We start from the raw sequence: 17,224 nt of genomic DNA on the forward strand, positions 1-17,224 counted from the left end.
CTTCAGCAGCAGTGAGCACCCATCAGCTCTGTCAGGCAAAACTCTCTGTGAAAATGGCTGCCGGTTGAAAAACTGACAGTACGCAGAGATGAAGTGCTTTTCATCTGTTTCCGAACTGGATGTTTTTTTTTTCTCTTTTTTTTCTTTTTCCCAAGCTTTATTAATAATAATAATATTAGTTTGGGAAGGCAGCACTGACTGCTACGTAGTTACTGTGGATAGGAAGAAAACAAATAAAATGTGCCATTTTCTGCCACATGCTCCTATCCAACAGCAAGCAAGTTAGGCCTTCCTAAGAGCAAGGTTTTCTCCCCATTTCTGCTCCCACCCTCTTTCTGGGACATGTTTCTTCTCTGCTGGGCCCACATAAGGGCACAGCTGAGGGGGAGCTGCCTCTCCTCAAAGGCAATCTCATTTTCTTTCATTACGGCTCTTGTGTTTTACCGCCCTCCCGGGGCTTAGTTGGTATAGAAAGTAACATCCCAACTTTGCGTATCTCTTAATTATCTTTTTTTTTTTTCTTCTTTCTTTAATTTACCAGCAGCTCAGAACTGAATGCAGCAACTTAAATGTTGTATCTGGGCTCTCTTTCAGGGGACAGCATGAATGAGCAGCAGACGCTGGATTAATGCCTTGTCCTAATCTCCTTTTATTTGCAAATATCCAGTTCCTTGCAGATGGCTCTGAACAACAAAAAACATACACGGCCTGCCTCCGGGGGAAATTAGGTTGTTTGTGGCCACTGCTGTCTGCATTATAATCCCCGCTGGTAATTTCTTCTTTTGTCACTGGAGCAGGGGTTCAGTCGCAGTTTGAAGGCACAGCACGGTGAGGTGGGTGAGGAGGGATGAGGTGGCATCGGAAGCACCATGACTCAGGCTCTACAGCGCAACTAGAGAAGGAGGAAGGAGAGGACTTTGTCTCTTGAGAGAACGGGAGGATACAATTTTTCTTTTCAACATCCTTTCACCAGTGCCCTAACAGACAAGGGGGGCAGGACAACTAGCTCATGTGACAATTAATTGCATGTGAGTGTCTCTCCTTGTAGCATGAGATGCCTTCCCGGGGCAATGGGCTGACTCTGGAGCTAATTTCAGGCCAGGCTGTCAGTTCTCCATCTCGACTGCTGTCCCCAGGCTTACTGTACAGCCAGGTAGTGCTCATTCATGACTTAATCCTCGGCTCGTCAGAGCATGATACCAGAAATCAGATTTGATGTGATGAATTGAGAGCAGGGCTGGGCAGTAACTACTCTTGAAAAAGGGAGGCAAGAGCAGTTATTGCTGATGATTCAGGAGGGCATTATGTATCTTTGGAGTTAGTGAAGCCCCTCAGACCTTCAATGTGCGGCCATATGCTGGTCAGAACCCGTAGCTTCACTAAAAATGATGCGGTTTAGGCTTTCCAGTCACGTGGGCATCTTTAAAGGAGGGATTAGTTAGGAAAATTGTCAGAGCAGCTAAAAAAAAGTCAGCTAAAGTTCTTTTGAGAGTCTATGAAGGACAAAACAGTAGTATTGTTAATTGTAGTTGTACCGCGAGACCTTGTTTGATCAAGTTTACTGTGGCAGCAATGGCAGGGAAGCTGTGGTGGGACAGGCTCCTTGTCCCTCCTCCTGGCACTCAAGTTGGAGCGATCAGGCACACTGCAGGTATGTCGACATGTTTTAATCTCACCTTTGACAGAGATACAAATGTGCCTTGAGGCTTCCGCAGTTTCGAAAGTATGCAGTTTGTCTTAAAGCCTAGAAATTGAAATGATTCATATTTCTGTCAAAAAAGAAAAAGTTACATATCTTGTTCCCCTTTACATTTTTTTTTGAATCATTCCAATATATGTGCCCAATCCTAAACCCTATGTGGATGTTTTACCAGGTATGGGCAGTGGCAGTATTGAGCCTGACTACAAACAAGAAACAGCTTACTTCTAAAGAATTGCTTTCAATTTAGCCTTTGCTCTATTCTCCCATTTTCTCCTTTGTCATTAGACGTTTTTGTTCTGTAATTGTAACGAGCTCTGCAAAAGTTTTTTGGCTGCAGTGTCTAGGAAGGAAGCTCAGCCAGGTGTGCTCCCATACACGTGTCCCTCTAGCTTAGATGGTTTGAGCCATCTGTGTGCCTAGTGCCTGCCTTTGTCTAAGCCTGGCCCACTGACTTTTAGGACAGGAAGGCTGGTTTGTTAAATAAGAAAAATTAATTGAGCTGTTCTGTTTCCAGATGGCCATTAAGAGTTGTCCAGTGTTCATGCCATGATACTTTGTTCTGTCCTAACTGCTTCCTCGTGCCGCTGGTTTCCATTCCTCTCATCTTTCCGTGGCAGACTGTTCCCAGGTGGTTCTACTCAGGTGTAGCACATCGGGCAGCTGACTGGAGGTTCTGCTTGAAAGAAATGGTTGTGCATTTTTTTTGTTTATTTTTTTAAAGTGTTGGACAGGCTGTACTCATCTCAGCTTCATTTAACTATTTTTTTTATATATTTTTTTCCTGCCCCTTTTCCAATGCATCTCCGGCACTTACTCCATGTCACTGAATTAAGGGTGTTCAACAAGGTCTTGCAGATGAAGGCCCTCCTGGTAGGGGATTTCTGTTTATTTTTATAATTATTCTTTTGGGTCATTTTGTACATTTGTACGGTAGAGGAAAAAGAGATGCAGTATGGCTTAAAAGTGCACAGATATTCTCCTAGTAGCTCCTGCTGGACATACCCCTGGGTAGGAAGGATATTGTAAAGCATGCTGTGTGTTTTCCAAGAGGGGAAGAAAATTTTGAAAGACTGCATGCTCCTGCTGCAAGGTAGAAGACAAGAAGTGAGCCGGTCCTGGAGGTTGCTTGGCCTCCCCACTGTAGGGCACACGCTTGTACTGACTGATGTGTAGGGAAAGTGCCTCAGCACCATTTTTTCAGAGTGAACTGCCAGTTTCTAATTACTCCAACACTGATAAAGCCATAGTTTGGTTACAGCAGATCAAGACAGTGCTGCCTGCTCGAAGCATAATGCCGTCTTCAAAGCACATGGAAGAGGATTAAACAGTTTTCCAGCAACCTGCTGCCATCTGTGCAAACAGTTTCCTAAAACGTGCTGGTGAATGCCTGCGGGAAGAGCCGTGAGTCTGCTTGTGTTTGCAAACGGGTCCCTTAGTCATTGGTCCTGTCTGCAAGGTCAGAAGGCAGCAGCCGAGGTAGAAAGGCAGCAATGGGAGCAGAGCAGGGACAGAGTGGGTGCATGAGGGGATTGAGAGACAGCTGGTGGCAGAGAACTGGGAGTTTCTGAATCCTTGCTCAGCAGAGACCTCTCCCAGAGCATCCGTGTTGTTAAGCAGAGATGGGCCATCTTCGAGCTGCGTGGCAGTCGTGTTATCATTAAATGGTCTCTGTAGAGATGAGGGGCTGTTAGTTCTACAAATTTTCTTTGAGCCAGATCCTGCGGTCTCTGCTTGCACTCAGCAGCTTGGTTTTCTGATTCCCATGGGTTTTGGTGAGAGCTTTTGTGCGCTAAGCCCTGCTCAGTGTGAATATTGGTGGGATAGTCTGTTCTTATTACCACGAGCATTATATTAAAACTCCGTAATTAAGAGGGAGGGGGGAAATCTTCAAACCATCCTTCTTTTCATATTTCTATGTCGCTCAACAAATGTATCATTGAGAGAAGCCTTCACGCTGAAGTGTGTATCTCCACAGAAGGAAAAACAAACACTGCCTCTGACATAAGCTCCATTCTTCCTTCGGGCCTGTGAGATAGCAGCATAAAACATGACATTTAACATCAGCCTTCTCTAAAGGCTTCCAGATAATTGTGAAGGATGCCTTTGTTCAGACCAGTCACTTTTCACAGCTCTTCTGGAAAACTCTGAAGGGGGAGGATCAAGAGCAAGAAACCCTCCCCTCTGGCTTGGAAAACATTGCACTAAGAGGTCAGTTTAGCATCTGTCTTACCTCAAAACTGATAAGGTTCAGCTGTTGCCCTGGCGAGTTTAAAGTGATCGAAGCCTTGCTTTTTCTTTCTTCTTTGCTAGAAAACGGTGGGTGCATTACCATGAATTCAGAGCTGCTGCACAGCCCTGCCATCCTTGGAACGAGCTGGGACTGTGAAGAGCCCTGCCCTGCAAAATGAGTCTGATGACCTCTATTTATGCAGAGGCAGGGTTAGCCATTACAGCTTATTTGGCATCTTGCCATCAGATGTCACTTATTTCACCTGGAAATGGTGAGCTCTCGGAGGTAAAAAAAAAAAAGTGTCATTATACCACCCAGGGTAATGGGGCTCTGAGCCAGGACTAAGGTCTTCATTCTGCTGACATTATTCCAGAGAAGACATTTTGCTTTGCAAACGGAAGCCCAAACAAACAAAAAATCTTTCAGTCATGGTAAAGCAGTTGTCTTTGGTCCCAAGTCTTTTTCTGAAATATCAGAGAGTCAATGTGAGGTGTATAAACAAGCTAGAGTGTGGTCCTCTTCAGAAGAGAGATCTGAAACTAAACGTGGCGTAAGTGGCGAGACGCAGGAGTGTGTCGGGATAGCCAGACAAGAGCTTTCCTTAGGCCTACGTCATGGATGAGTTGAAGAGGCTCAAGCAGAAATCGGGTTCCCAAATCCCAGCTTCATGCTTCTCCCATGGACTGTGCCGCTCCTCATCACCACGCAGGGCAAGAGGAATGCTTTGTTTCCATTGGGGTACGACAAGCAGCTCGATTTGGCCCGAAGTTTACCTCAGAGAAAGAAAATTTGAACTTTGCATACGCTTATTGGTCTTGGACCACGCACTGTCTCTCTGTTCCCCCAGAGCATGCTGAATTGCTGCTCAAAATGCTTGGAGAGAATGTCAGGTCTTGGTTGAAGACTGTGCAAAATCGTCCATTTACATCTGGCTTTGAGTCGAAGTCATAAATACTTGTCTGGCACCGTGAGAGAAAGCGAGGGGTTATCCCAGCCCACGGCCCTCGCTGGGGTGGTGCTGACACTTCTGTGAACTCTTCTGGGGGCTCGAGCTGAATTTCAGATTTGTAGTGAAACCTGAATGCAGGTCAGCATAGTGCTGCCTCAGAGATGGTAACAAAACCTTGCTCGGTGCTATTTATAATCTTTTAATTTGTATTCTGGCCTGCTGCGCTCTCCGGGGGGCTGAAATAATGGTGACCGTAACTCAGCCCCCAAGAATGAATCGGTTCCAACAGGGTCGCTCTCTTTCATACCTATTGAGTCCAATTTAAATGATCCCGTTGACCTGTCTTTCTCCCTCTCAGAGGGACGTTATAACATGGCACAAAACACAGCCAATGCTTTTAACAACCTAACCAACACAAGTAGGAAGAAATTTGTGCCGTTGTGCTTCCCCCGGAAGGTTCCCAAAGCTGAGGGTCCGGCAGTACCTACCTTGCTTCCTTGCTCCTCAGACTGTTTATTTTATTTTATTTTTTTTGAGATCGATAAGATCTTGGCAGTATGTGTTTAAAAACAGAGCAGAAATACTGCCAGCTAACCTGAACAAGGAGTAAAGAAATGCAAGTTGCCCATGGAATATGGGGAGCTGTAGTCTCGTGGGTTACTTGGGGGCCAGTGATTTCCTCTGTTGCCTGCCACAAGTGCCTTGACTTTCCCAATGTTTCCATCTTCGAAACCATTGTGCGCCTTGCTGGCGTGTTTGATAATACATAATTGATGGCTAACCATTTGTCTGGCATTTTGGATTTAGCTATTACAGGTTTTTACTACTAGGAGAGACCATTAGATCATCCATTTTAACTTCCAGCATGTCAGGAATGAGATTTTGTTTATTTATTTACTTATTGAGCTGCTTCTCTCTAGATCCCTGTAGCCTAAGTTTTAGTTAGTGCTAAGTATTGCTGTTATCCCTGCCCTTTTGGGATGTGTGGGGAAGTAGAGCAGCAGTGTCTGCCTGCTTTGAGTATGCATCTTCTCTCCAAATGACTTTTAAATGTGATTCTATTCTGGTTTTGTTTTGCTTTAAATAAAGAATAAGGTGCAGGATTGCTACTTAGAACTCTGTTTATTTTTATATATTGTGAATCTATGGTATTTTTATAAATCTTACAGTATCAGTAATATACACAGGCTGCAGCTGACTGATGGCCAGATATGTAAGAGCTGTCTGCTGCTCATCCAAGTAACCAAAATAAGCACAAGGCTGGGGGAGGAAATGGAGTTACAGAGCAGGGACAGGACCGATTATTTAGCATTTTGCACTACTCTTGTTGAGTGCAATTCAGAAATTTCAGGTGTGCTTTGTCACGAAGGTCATATCCACAGCTAGATACCTAATTCATAGGGAAATTACAGTGAGAGACCCCGTGCTGGCACTTCATGGTCCATGGGCACACATCTGCTGTTGTTCTGCAGTGAATAGGACATGATTTGAGATAGGAGCTTGCTCTCCTGTGAGAACTGCCTCATGCTTACCATGGAATTAAGTGTGTGTATGGATTTACCAGAGAGTGTGATCTATGGTAACTTGTTTCAGAACACAGCATTCGGGACCGTGCAGTGCTAACATGGGGTTTATGGGTGTTTTGCTGTTCCTGGCAGTGTTGTTTTGGCCCAGTTCCCACAATCTTCCTTTAATTATGGTAGAAGCAATTGGGTCCCTGGGAAATAGAACTTTTTATTGTTAAAATTTATTGTTCTAATTAAAAAAAACTATGATGGCCAAAATAAAGTTAATGTTTCATGTTTGCAGCTAGGCATCACTTCCCTGCTTATTCATATCCATCAGTACTTTCCTATTGTGGCAGAGTGCAGTTTAGATGAGGCCATTACACAGCATTCAAAAATGATGAAAGAACTTCTACTCCGACTAAATCCTTGCCTGTCTGAGGCAGTTTTATGCTACTTCAGTGTATTGGATGTTTTGGCCTTGAGCGCAGTTTAATGAGCAGCTGCTTCAGAGAAGAGGGTTCCTCTAGCTTCTCTGGAAGCTCAGAGGCTCCCTCCGTTGTGTTCTCAGAAGAGAGGACCATGGCTGGGGAAAAGGAGCTGTGCCTTTACACGCAGGAATGGTGTCTGCTGGCAGCACGAGCCGGTGAGAATGACTGTTCAGAATTGCTTCTTCCAGCACTTCAGTTGTGAAACTTCCTGTATTTGCTGTCTTTCTCGAAGCCTCAGCTCTTCCAGTCGTGTTATTGCAGAAGAACTGCAGCTTCAGGTTTGGTCTCTGAGCTGTACGTCTCCCCATTCCCCCCCACAATTGAAGGACGTAAAAGGCAAATTAATCCAAACAGTTCTGAAGGTACCTGTGTGTGCATGGGTTTTCTCCCTTTAAAAATTAACTTCCCAATTTTCGAGGCGAAGTGATATTTAAGAGCAATTTGAGGGTTGCCTTTGTGCCCTACCTTTTAATTTTTAAAATCATCATTTATTTATTTATATTATTTTTCTTATTTATTTTGTCTCAGCATCGGGGCAGAGGTTCCAGCTTCTGGAACCTGCTCTAGCCCTTTGATACTACAAATGCTTTCTGTCCTGTGTTCATGCTTCTCTGTGCTGATATGTTATGAGCAGGTGAGTGGGGGCTTTGTAGCAGGTGGAAAAAAAAATAGAAGCAAGTCATGAAATTTGGTTTTGCACTTGTTATGCAATTGTTGCTGCTTAGGTGCAATATTAGGTTCTTTTAAACCTATGCTAAAGGTAAAAGGAGCTTTTTAAAAAAAGCATGCATATATGCACGCTGTTTACTGTTGGTCAGTAAACCCTGGGGAGAGGAGTTTCATCATCTGCTGGCTGAGAACTTAAAACCAACAAATCCCTCCCCTGCAGAGATAAAGCCCTTGTGAACAGTTAATTATCGAAGTCTCTGTTTTGCTCTTAAGTTCTCCTTTCCTTTGGAGAAGGACCTATTTAAAAACCATTTTGTGTCAAGGACCTTGGGAAGATCCCTGCTTGTTTATGGGCTGTGTGGGCTGGCAGGCTGGAGAAGGAAGGGTGTGCGTGCACGTGCTGCTGCCCAGCGTGTCACCTGTTGAGGTGAGGTCTGTGGGAGGTGACGTGTTATTTCCCACTTAACAGCAACAGGACAGCACCGTTTGCTCAGCTACTACATCTGCCTCCTTGCTGATGGCTGGGGTTTGTGTTCTGGGGGGGATAAGCACGGCCTCTTGCTCAGGAAAAAAATGAAAAATGTCCGTGTACTTGACCTGCATTGCAGTGGTGCTTGGCAGTTTGATTTCAGCTAGTGCTCTGATGTATATTTTCAGAGCAGCTGTGACACTGTGAAGGAGGGACAGTGACTGACCTGAATTTTGGTGGAAAAAACAGGCAGTTTCATCAAGTGCCACAAGAAATAGATGATAGACTGGCAAATGTTGTTATATCTAGAGAACTGCACAGCTCTTTATCTCTTGAACTGCTGGTGTGGTTTCCAGCCATTTTTCCCATCCAATTGTAAATGATAAACTCTTTCAGGGAGGGACACAACCATTTTTGTGTTGAAGATAGTGCTAGGATACAGTGGTGCTTAAACAAAGAATGGATACTTCATTCTTTTTTTCCCTTTCCCCCTTTTATCCCCTTCTTTCCCCTTTCCTTTCCTTAAGGCTTCTCTTTTTATTGCACAGCCACGTACAGTAAAAAGCATCTTCTACAGCCATGCTTGGACGGGGTAAAATTTTATAACCCTTTAACAGAAATTAGGTGAAGATACCTGATAGGTGGGCTATGCTGAGGAACACTATCTATATGTGATGGTAGCAAACTTGAGGAAAATGCTACCTACTCCTACCCCTTTTGCCAAATTACTCCATCACTTGTTGATTGAGATTTCTGTTGTGAGCAGCATTGCAAGTTTTCTTCTAAAATGTGCCTTCTTAGGAAAAAGGAATAGTTACCTTCTTCTCCCTTTTCTCTGGCTGAGTGCCTGTGGTTTCATCTTTGCAATCCATTCACTTCTCAGGTGACTCCCCTTGGCTCCACATCAATTGGGATTGGATGAAACCGTCTTCCCTGTGCGTCTCTGCTCCTAAAACAGTATAAGTTTTGGGCTTTGTGCCTGCCTGTGAGCTGAATTCTCACTCGAACTTCCTTCTCCAGCACAGGAGACAGCAGACAGGCATGGCCAACGGCTACTCCTCTGCAGGAAGCATTGCTTAAAGGATGCAAACTCCAAAAGCAGATGTACTGTTGAAAAAGGCTTTCAAAATGAGAAAGTCTTCCAGTTTTACTTCTTATATTCCAAGAACCACATGGGCATTTAATGCTCTCCCTAGTCCACAGGAAATGAACTCCAGGTTGAATCAAAGGGTGTCTCATGAGAGATCTGTCTGTGAAACACTGCTGGAAAGTGAATAGCTTTTGTGGTGGGTTTTGTTTTCTTATTCTAAGCATGCACATCCAAGTCCTTTTTTTTTTAAGAAGAGGGAACTTGTTTTTTTCTTTTTGTTCAAGTGCTTCAAACTTTCCCTTCTCTGCATTCAGAGAAGGAAGATTCTCTTTCATGTAGCAACACTTTTCTGTGCAGCCCTGACATCCAGCCTGGTCCAGTGTCATACACGAGCGTGCAGACAGCTACAGTGAGGGTTTCCATTTATATCCTTTTCTGCTGCTGTCAACTCTTAGTTGTTTTCCTCATTTGTAGGTTTTACTTAACATTTGGTATTGCAGGCCAAGAAATGTGCCTTTTAATCAGGCTGCAAATCACTTGGTACTTTTTGAAAACTGTGTAATAGTGATTTGCTGTCAACCTCTCAAAGCTGCAAAGGAAGTTAAAATAAATCCCTACCAGAACAAAGGGTGATCACCTTTTGATGAATAAACTCACAGGCAGTTAACGTAGTAACTGTAATGTCTCCAGACATCTGTCCTCTCCCTTTTGCCAGCTCTCCATATGGCACATAGTTTGCAGGCTGAGAGCAAGGAGGAAATTCCCCATGAAATATGTTGCTGCGTTCCATGGGACCATTCCATACTCAACTGCCACCATGATCAAACCCTGAATCTGGCTCCCGTACGTACAGCACAAGGGGATGCTTCTTCATAACTGAAGGCCTGCAGGTCTTCAGAGCCGTGAAGATACCTGCTGTCACAGCAGCATCCAAAGCTCTGCAAAAGATGAAACAGCTCACAAGCAAAACTTTGTTATAAGGAAGATTTTGCCACCCACAGAGGAGGGAGCAGTGTGTTCTGGGGGATGGTTAGGATCATGTGTATGTGGAGATGGCTGATACCATGCAGAGAGGGCACTGGGAATATTTATCATTTTTATCAGTGTGTTTTCCAGAGAAGAAAAAAAAAAAGTTTTGAAAATGGCTCTTACTTAAAATTCCCATATTCTTGGTACACAGCAGGAAGAAAGCTTAAAAATTTAGAACTAGCTAGAAAAGACTATGGTTGATAGTATAGAAAGGGAGGGGGAATAGAAATATGTATTTTTTTTTAAAAAAAAGCTTACTTGCTTATTTATTTTTAGCCATTAACATGGAAGAGAAGTTGTTTTTGATGTGCTCTTGCTTGGATTACTTTTGTCATGAATTCCTTGGGGTGATGGCAAAAGCTAGTAAGAATGTTTGCTTCCAACACTTACTGTTGCAACAAACCTGAAAGTTTTGACTTTTCTCTCTCGTTTCTTTAGATCAGGAGCAGTACAGGAATTGCCAGGTCCCTCTCATCCCCTCTGTTAACAACATTGAACTTTCTGCTTTGTAGAAAGAAATGTCTGATAAATGGTTTCAGGATAACCTGGTCACAAGGATTTTGTGAGCTCTTGAGGATTAGGGGCCGGTACATAAACATTTGCTGCTTTGTGGATTGGCTTCATCACCCTGTTGTGGCAGTGAGTTCCCTGGCTTAGGTGGGACAGCGAGAATTTCTTCGGGCTGTTTTTGATTTGCTGCTTTTTAATGTTACTGCAAGATGAACAGCAAGTGTCCAGGTTACCTGAACCATCTGTTGTAATCAAACTTCAACACTGCTTTGAAAGTGGTGTCTGCCTTCGGTGACGTGTCTCCATTGTGCATAGGATGTATGCAAGCAGGGTATCTGTGGTTGTTTTTGCTTTGGCGAACCTGAATTATTGGTTTCCTTTGCACCACTGGGATAAAAAGATTGGAGTTGTACCAAGTTTTGTAGAAGCAATGAGGCTTCTCCCTAGATTAGAGCATGCTTTACCGTTCTGTGAGTGTAAAACTGCTTATTAAATTAGTACCAGCTAGTAACTAAAGGGGTGGTGGAGATTTAGGAGGCAACTCTGTTTGTGGCCCTAAACAATGTGTTGGTTTTATACTGACTTTTACAACACAAAAAGAAAGTATTCACTTGATGATAAGGAAATTAAAGCACTGGAGGGAATGGTGGAAACAGGGAGTATTGGAGAATTGGAGTAGAAATTTGGGAAAGAAAGTGGAAATAAATGATTTCTGGCCGTGTTATAACTATACTTTCCGACCAAACTTTCTGTATTCCCAAATGCTCTGAGTCCTTTCATATGCTAGTGAATAGGTCAGCAGTATTATAGGTCAATATCCAAAAGATTGCTTTATCCTGCTTACGTGTGGGGAGGGAATAGTATTTGAATCATGAGACTTTGAGCACAGCTCATTAGTGTAGAGAGGGGATAAAATAAATTGGGGGAGCCATTAACAACAATGATTAAAATTTATCATAGCGTTACTATAATTGGTACCTCGGCTGAGGGAGAAGTGAAGTACTCCAAGCTAGTTGTATTAAGTGTTCATTTCTGAGAGGCTGACAAAGATTTATGGCTTCTTTTCCATAAGTCCCATTTAGTCTCTGTAGCACTACGTCTTTTACTGTGCACATAAGAAACAGTTACTGTTAATGGCTAGACCATTGCTGTAAAGGATATATTTAAAATGTGATTATTGTGGAGGAGAGGGGCAGGGAAGCATTATAGATCTTAGGCTACCTTTTCCAAATGATGAATTGTTTATAGAGTAGTATTGTTGGTGCTTGTTCACTACTTAAATTTTCTTTATTTGGCGAAAGGCAGCAGCCAATTTCTTGCTGCACTTTGGCTTGTTGAGCCACTTTGGGGTTCCCCAATGGCTTCAAGACACTGAGTCTCAGATGATGAGTCTTCTGCAAACCATTATTCCTCGCCATTCATGCGCATAGACCTGCTTGGTGTAAAAGCCATGTTATACCAAGAGGCTGTTAAATTGATACTGAATACCTCTGGACCAAGATCTGAATGAACCATCAGAGGCTGGGTCTCCTCTCCCAGGTGGCTGGGGCCCCTTGGGACCCTTAGCACAGATTTCCACGGAGGGGCACCAGTGGAGACAGGTACTTGCAGCCCTGGGGGACTCTGGTGGTGAGGAATGGGGCAGCCCTTTGGCAGTCAGCCCTGGGGAGGTGGCTGTGGGGAAGGCCCCATACCCCCTGAGGGTAGTAGGACCGCACAGAGGGGCTGAGTGCCCTGAGGTGGTGCTGTCCTGACTGGGGCTTTCACCCCCTCCCTCCCCAGTGAGGGGAGCGAGCAGCACTGGTGGTGGTGACGGCCATGGTCTCCCTGAGGCCCAGGGCACGGCCTCCCCTGAGAAGCAGCTCAGGTGGTACACAGGACTCACAATGCCAGTTCTTAGCCTCACTGCTTTCTTCAAAACACCCTGTCATCCACAACCCCAACCTGTAACTTGTTAAAGAAATCCCTTTGGAGGTTTCTGGTACTATGTCAAAGACTTTCCTCCCCGTGCAGCCCTCTGTGGAGACAGTGCTCAGTAGGACAGCACTAGTAAGAAAAGTAGCCCTTTATCTTCCAGGCCTTTTTTTTTCCCCTTTCTTTCTCTTTAAAATTTAAATAATAATAATAAACTTAGCTGTATACAACCTACATATATTTTTCAGAAGAAGAAATATGCTTTATCTGTCAGTACATGCTGCAACTGTGGTCTTTGAACTTGTAATCTTCCTAAACATCTCTTGACCTTCATAGCTGTCTAGCTGGTATTTATTATTTTAGCGATGTGTTTATCCCGGAGCTCTCTTCTAATCGTGCCCTGGTTTTCACCCTGGAATGGGGGGGGGACGGAGCAAGGAGGAGGTGAGGGAGGGGAAGCTAAGGGCATCTTCAGAAGTCTTTCACCTGGCTGGGAAGAAAGACCAGGACGTGCAAACTCCCAACCAAGTCTCTGGTGTCTGATGTGCTTTTCTTCCTATAGACACATGTTAAAATAATCCCCTGCATTAACTTACTTGTTTTTGTCCCCATATAGTGATGTGTACAGTTTTGTTCTTCTAACCTTTCATGAACAGGTCTTAAGGTGACATTGTGTTAAGGGAAATCGGGTTTTTGGCCTAACCTTTTCACTATTTAATAGCAAAAACATGTTTTTGAGTAATCTGGGAATATATTTTTGTGGGGGTGTATACATACCTGTAAACAAACAGGACAATAGTTGACCATAACTCAGTAAGTTGGACCCTAATTACTACTATTTGAGGCATCCATTGATGTCCTGGTTTAAATATTAAGAGATATTTGTGCATTTGCATTATCTTGATGTCATCAAGCACGTTTGTCAGTCAGCTGTACCATGTTATGAACCAGTTCAGGTATCCTTGCTAAGCTGTCTAAGATTGTCATAACTAACTATTCATCCTGATAAACCTGTAGCTGAATCATTTAAAAAATAATTATTATTAAAAAAAAAAACCACACATTTTTGTTCTTAACATAAGGTATTTTGACAAATGTATAAAGCAGAGCATACCACTAAGGGTTTTTGTAATTATGTAAGTGTAACTACAGATTTTTAGGAAGTATTAATTAGAAGTTTGTCTCTTATTTTCGGTTTTGTAAGGTGATAGGAACATTTCACACTGTGAAGAAAATAATGTAGAAGTGAAGCTCTACAGAATCAATAGGTTCAACATTGCTGTTCTTTGGTTAGTGGCTTACCAATATTGGCCCTGAAGAGTATTGATTTTTGTTGGGTTTTGTTTTGTTTTTTCCACTATTACTACAAAATAGCTTTACTTGGTACCACAGAGATAAAAAGTTGCATGTTTCCAATTTGCAGTGATTTTCATACAGACTCCCTTTGGAATTGCTAGCCTCATGGATGGAATTATTGGCTTTGTGAAGATGAGCTCTCACTTTGGTGGTTATCCTAGCAATCATTTTGCTTCTGCCTCTGATAAGCACACTGTGGTGTTTCTGATATGCCTGTTTCAGGCGTTATTTGGATAAGATGATGAAGGGGCATGTTTTAACAGTTAGGGCTTGCTGTGTTTCACAGGAATTTCTCCAGTTTCTCCAGTCTCCACTTACAGCAGTGAGATGTGCAGACACTCCAGGGCTGTAAGGAAGGCTTATTCCTGGTAACGTCTTGAAGCGTGGACTGCAGGTATTCCCTGAAACTATGTATATGACAATGTCTTCATTTGGAAGGGTAAACCAGACTAATTTACATTCTCACTTAAAGTGGATAAAATCCTGCTGCCAACTGGAAGATTAGTATTTAGAAAAAAATCAAAAGTGATGGTGAAATGCTGTGGAGAGCAAGGCCTACAGATTAAAAGGAAGTCCTACAGATCAAAAGTACTATGCTATCTAATTCAGAATTCCCCCTTTTTCTTTTTTATAAATGCTCTCTCTCTCTTTTAAAACAGAGAACCTGGAACAGAAACTTTAATTCCATTTATTCCTGACATGAGCTTTTTAGGTCTTCAGTGTCGACTTGGGCAATGCTGTCATGTGTGGTCAGGAAGACTCTAACACTGCCTCTCTGGTACCAGTCATTTGTAGATGAGAATAGCGAAACCCAGATTAGGTCAGAGAAAGATCAGTGAAATAACTCTTCAGTCTCACGCCTTGCTTCTTGGAAAGCTAAATATTAGTGAATGTATTTCAAGGCAGGTGGAAACTGAAGTATGTAGAGGGAAATGAAACATAAGAGAGTCTGTGTGGCTGGCAGAGGAAAGTGCTTGAACTGATTGTGTAGCACTTGAGGATGGCAATGTTGGATCATGCTGTATTTCTTTGCTTCTCTTCCCTACCTCCCTGCTCTTTTGCCTAAGTAATGCTGCAGTTGGCAGGGATGGACAGAAGACCACGTTGCATTCATCCTTACAGCTGGTACAGGGGAGTTTTCCATCATTTGGCTAGCTGTTTGGGTTTAATTGTGGCTAATTTCTAATTACTTAGTACAGAGAATATAATTCCATAGAGAATTGTTTTCTCAAGTACTCTTCACTCACTAGCCTTAAGCAATGGGCTGATCTATAACTTCTCTTCTCAGTCTTGTTTTTGCCTAGAGTAACGAAAGACTTGGGCTCATGGCAGGATGTTCAGGGAAAAAAGTACGGGGTTTGGGAATGAGTCCAGTGGGGTGGAGGTTAAGGGTATACGGGCTGAAGTGTACAACATAGCAGGAAAAAATGCACTTGTAAATGTATGTGGGTTTGGCATTAGAGGAAGCCAGGGGGAGAAAAGATTTGCCCTTTTGCTGAGGGAAGTGTAGCTGAAATGGGGTGGGGACTGCTGGGGCCAGGGCGGGCCTTCCAGCACCAGCCTTCCTTTGTGGATGTTTTGTCCTCCCAATTTTATCTTCAGCTCATAGTAGGGTGCCCAATGTGCTGACCATTTTATGCAACAGTGATTCGATTCATTGCATTGCACAGATCTTCTCTGTAGAAAAGAGAAAACTAAGCACTGGGCACATTTTAGGAGAAAAAATCTGGGGAGTGTGCTATTTTCTCCAGCAAACTGATCGTTTCCCCCCTTCAAAATAAGGTACCAGCCAGAATGTTTCAACAAAACTGAAATCTTTTCTAGTCTGAGCACCTTTGTTTCATAAAATGAAATCCCATAAAATTAAACCTTATCAGAAAGTGTAATTTTTAATTGGATAATTGGAACAATTCATCTTAAAAATATTGAAATGGGTAACCTGATTATTTTCAGGAGAACATAAAAATCAGAAAAAACCTCATGTGGATTAGGAATACTGGGGTCATAGCAAAGCTGTATCTTCTATTGCTCTAGAAGGATAATTTACATCTGCCAAGGAAGAGATTAAGGTAACTTTTCGAGGATATCTCTGTTTACATGCAGGTTGGTTGAAGAGATTTTGTTGTACCCCAGTCAAGTGAGCAAAGGGTCTTTGGAGCCATAGAGTAAAATTCAGCTCTGTAGCTGGGTGGGTTGGGATGTTTTCATTGCTTCTGAGATGATCAACTCCTTCCTTTTCTGGTGATGTGGCTCATAAAGACTCCAGGCCTGTAAAAGCACCTGTGACAACCTAATGCTCTTCTGTTTGGAGTGGACCTTGTTGCTCTCAAAAAGGAAAGGCTTTTAAAAATGAGGGCAGTTATAACAGGGAAGGAAGTTCCTAGAAGTTTCCCAACCTGGTTGCTGTAAAAAGCATTTTTTTGCCTGCTGTTAATGTGCAATGTGTGACTGTGGCACCTCGGCATAACTCCTCATGGATGAAGACTCAACCTCTGCCTTCAGTAGAATTCTCTTTGGCAGACATTGTCCTCTCCCTCCATAGCTGTGATTACAAAGTTGAGCTGTGGGAAAGTATGGGTTTTTTTTTGTGCTTTTTTTTTCCATCCTTTACTCTGTAGATCTTCAGTGATCATCGCTGCTGATCATCAGTGGTTTAGCTCCTAATGCATGAAGAAGAAATAACGCAGAAACTCTTCGATAAAGGGTCTGATAGCAAGCGGTGTCCCGCTTGGGTTCTCCCTAGTTTCTCAATCCAAAGCTATCTGCAGCATGAAATCTACTGGCATGTTATATTTTGGCTTTCTACACAGATTTCCAAAGCATTTGATGCTAAACTGTTCATGGTGATTGTGTCCAATTTATGAATGCTATTTCTGTTTTCAGTAGTGAGACAGCCTAGCTGGGATCTTGCTTTGCGGGTTTGTGTATGATACACTTTTGAATTACACTGGCTGATTTTACGCTAAATGTATCTTACGGGTAAAGGCAGTGTTAAATAGTGCTATTGGAAGATTTTACGCTAAATGTATCTTATGGGTAAAGGCAGTGTTAAATAGTGCTATTGGAAGGGACACTAACGCCAGGAACTTGTCAGAAGACAGCCTCAATCTTCCCTCCCTATTTCTATTGCAATCCAAACAAAGCCTGGATGGGAAAATGTCACTTTGGAGAACACTACTTTTAGGTACTGCTCTTTTTGTTGGTGGTCAGTTTGGCTTCATAGAAGATCTTGGCCTTCCTCTGAGCTGAAATACAGTTTTCTTTCAATTCAGACATTGCCTCTTTGGTGTCTTTTTGCTTTGGAAGTTAA

General features: G+C 43.0%; 2 protein-coding genes across 29 annotated transcripts in view; one reads left to right on the plus strand and one right to left on the minus strand.

The window, feature by feature from the left end:
- LOC308195067 (uncharacterized protein) overlaps positions 1–17,224 on the minus strand; it is a 1,623,621-nt gene that overhangs the window by 777,930 nt on the left and 828,467 nt on the right. The window lies entirely within an intron of this gene.
- The window catches only part of ADGRL3 (adhesion G protein-coupled receptor L3), a 535,523-nt gene that overhangs the window by 163,396 nt on the left and 354,903 nt on the right, over positions 1–17,224 (plus strand). The gene's annotated exons all lie outside the window — the stretch shown is intronic.

Source organism: Anser brachyrhynchus (assembly GCF_964034855.1).
Source record: "Anser brachyrhynchus genome assembly, chromosome: 4".
In the NCBI taxonomy this organism is placed as follows: Eukaryota; Metazoa; Chordata; class Aves; order Anseriformes; family Anatidae; genus Anser; species Anser brachyrhynchus.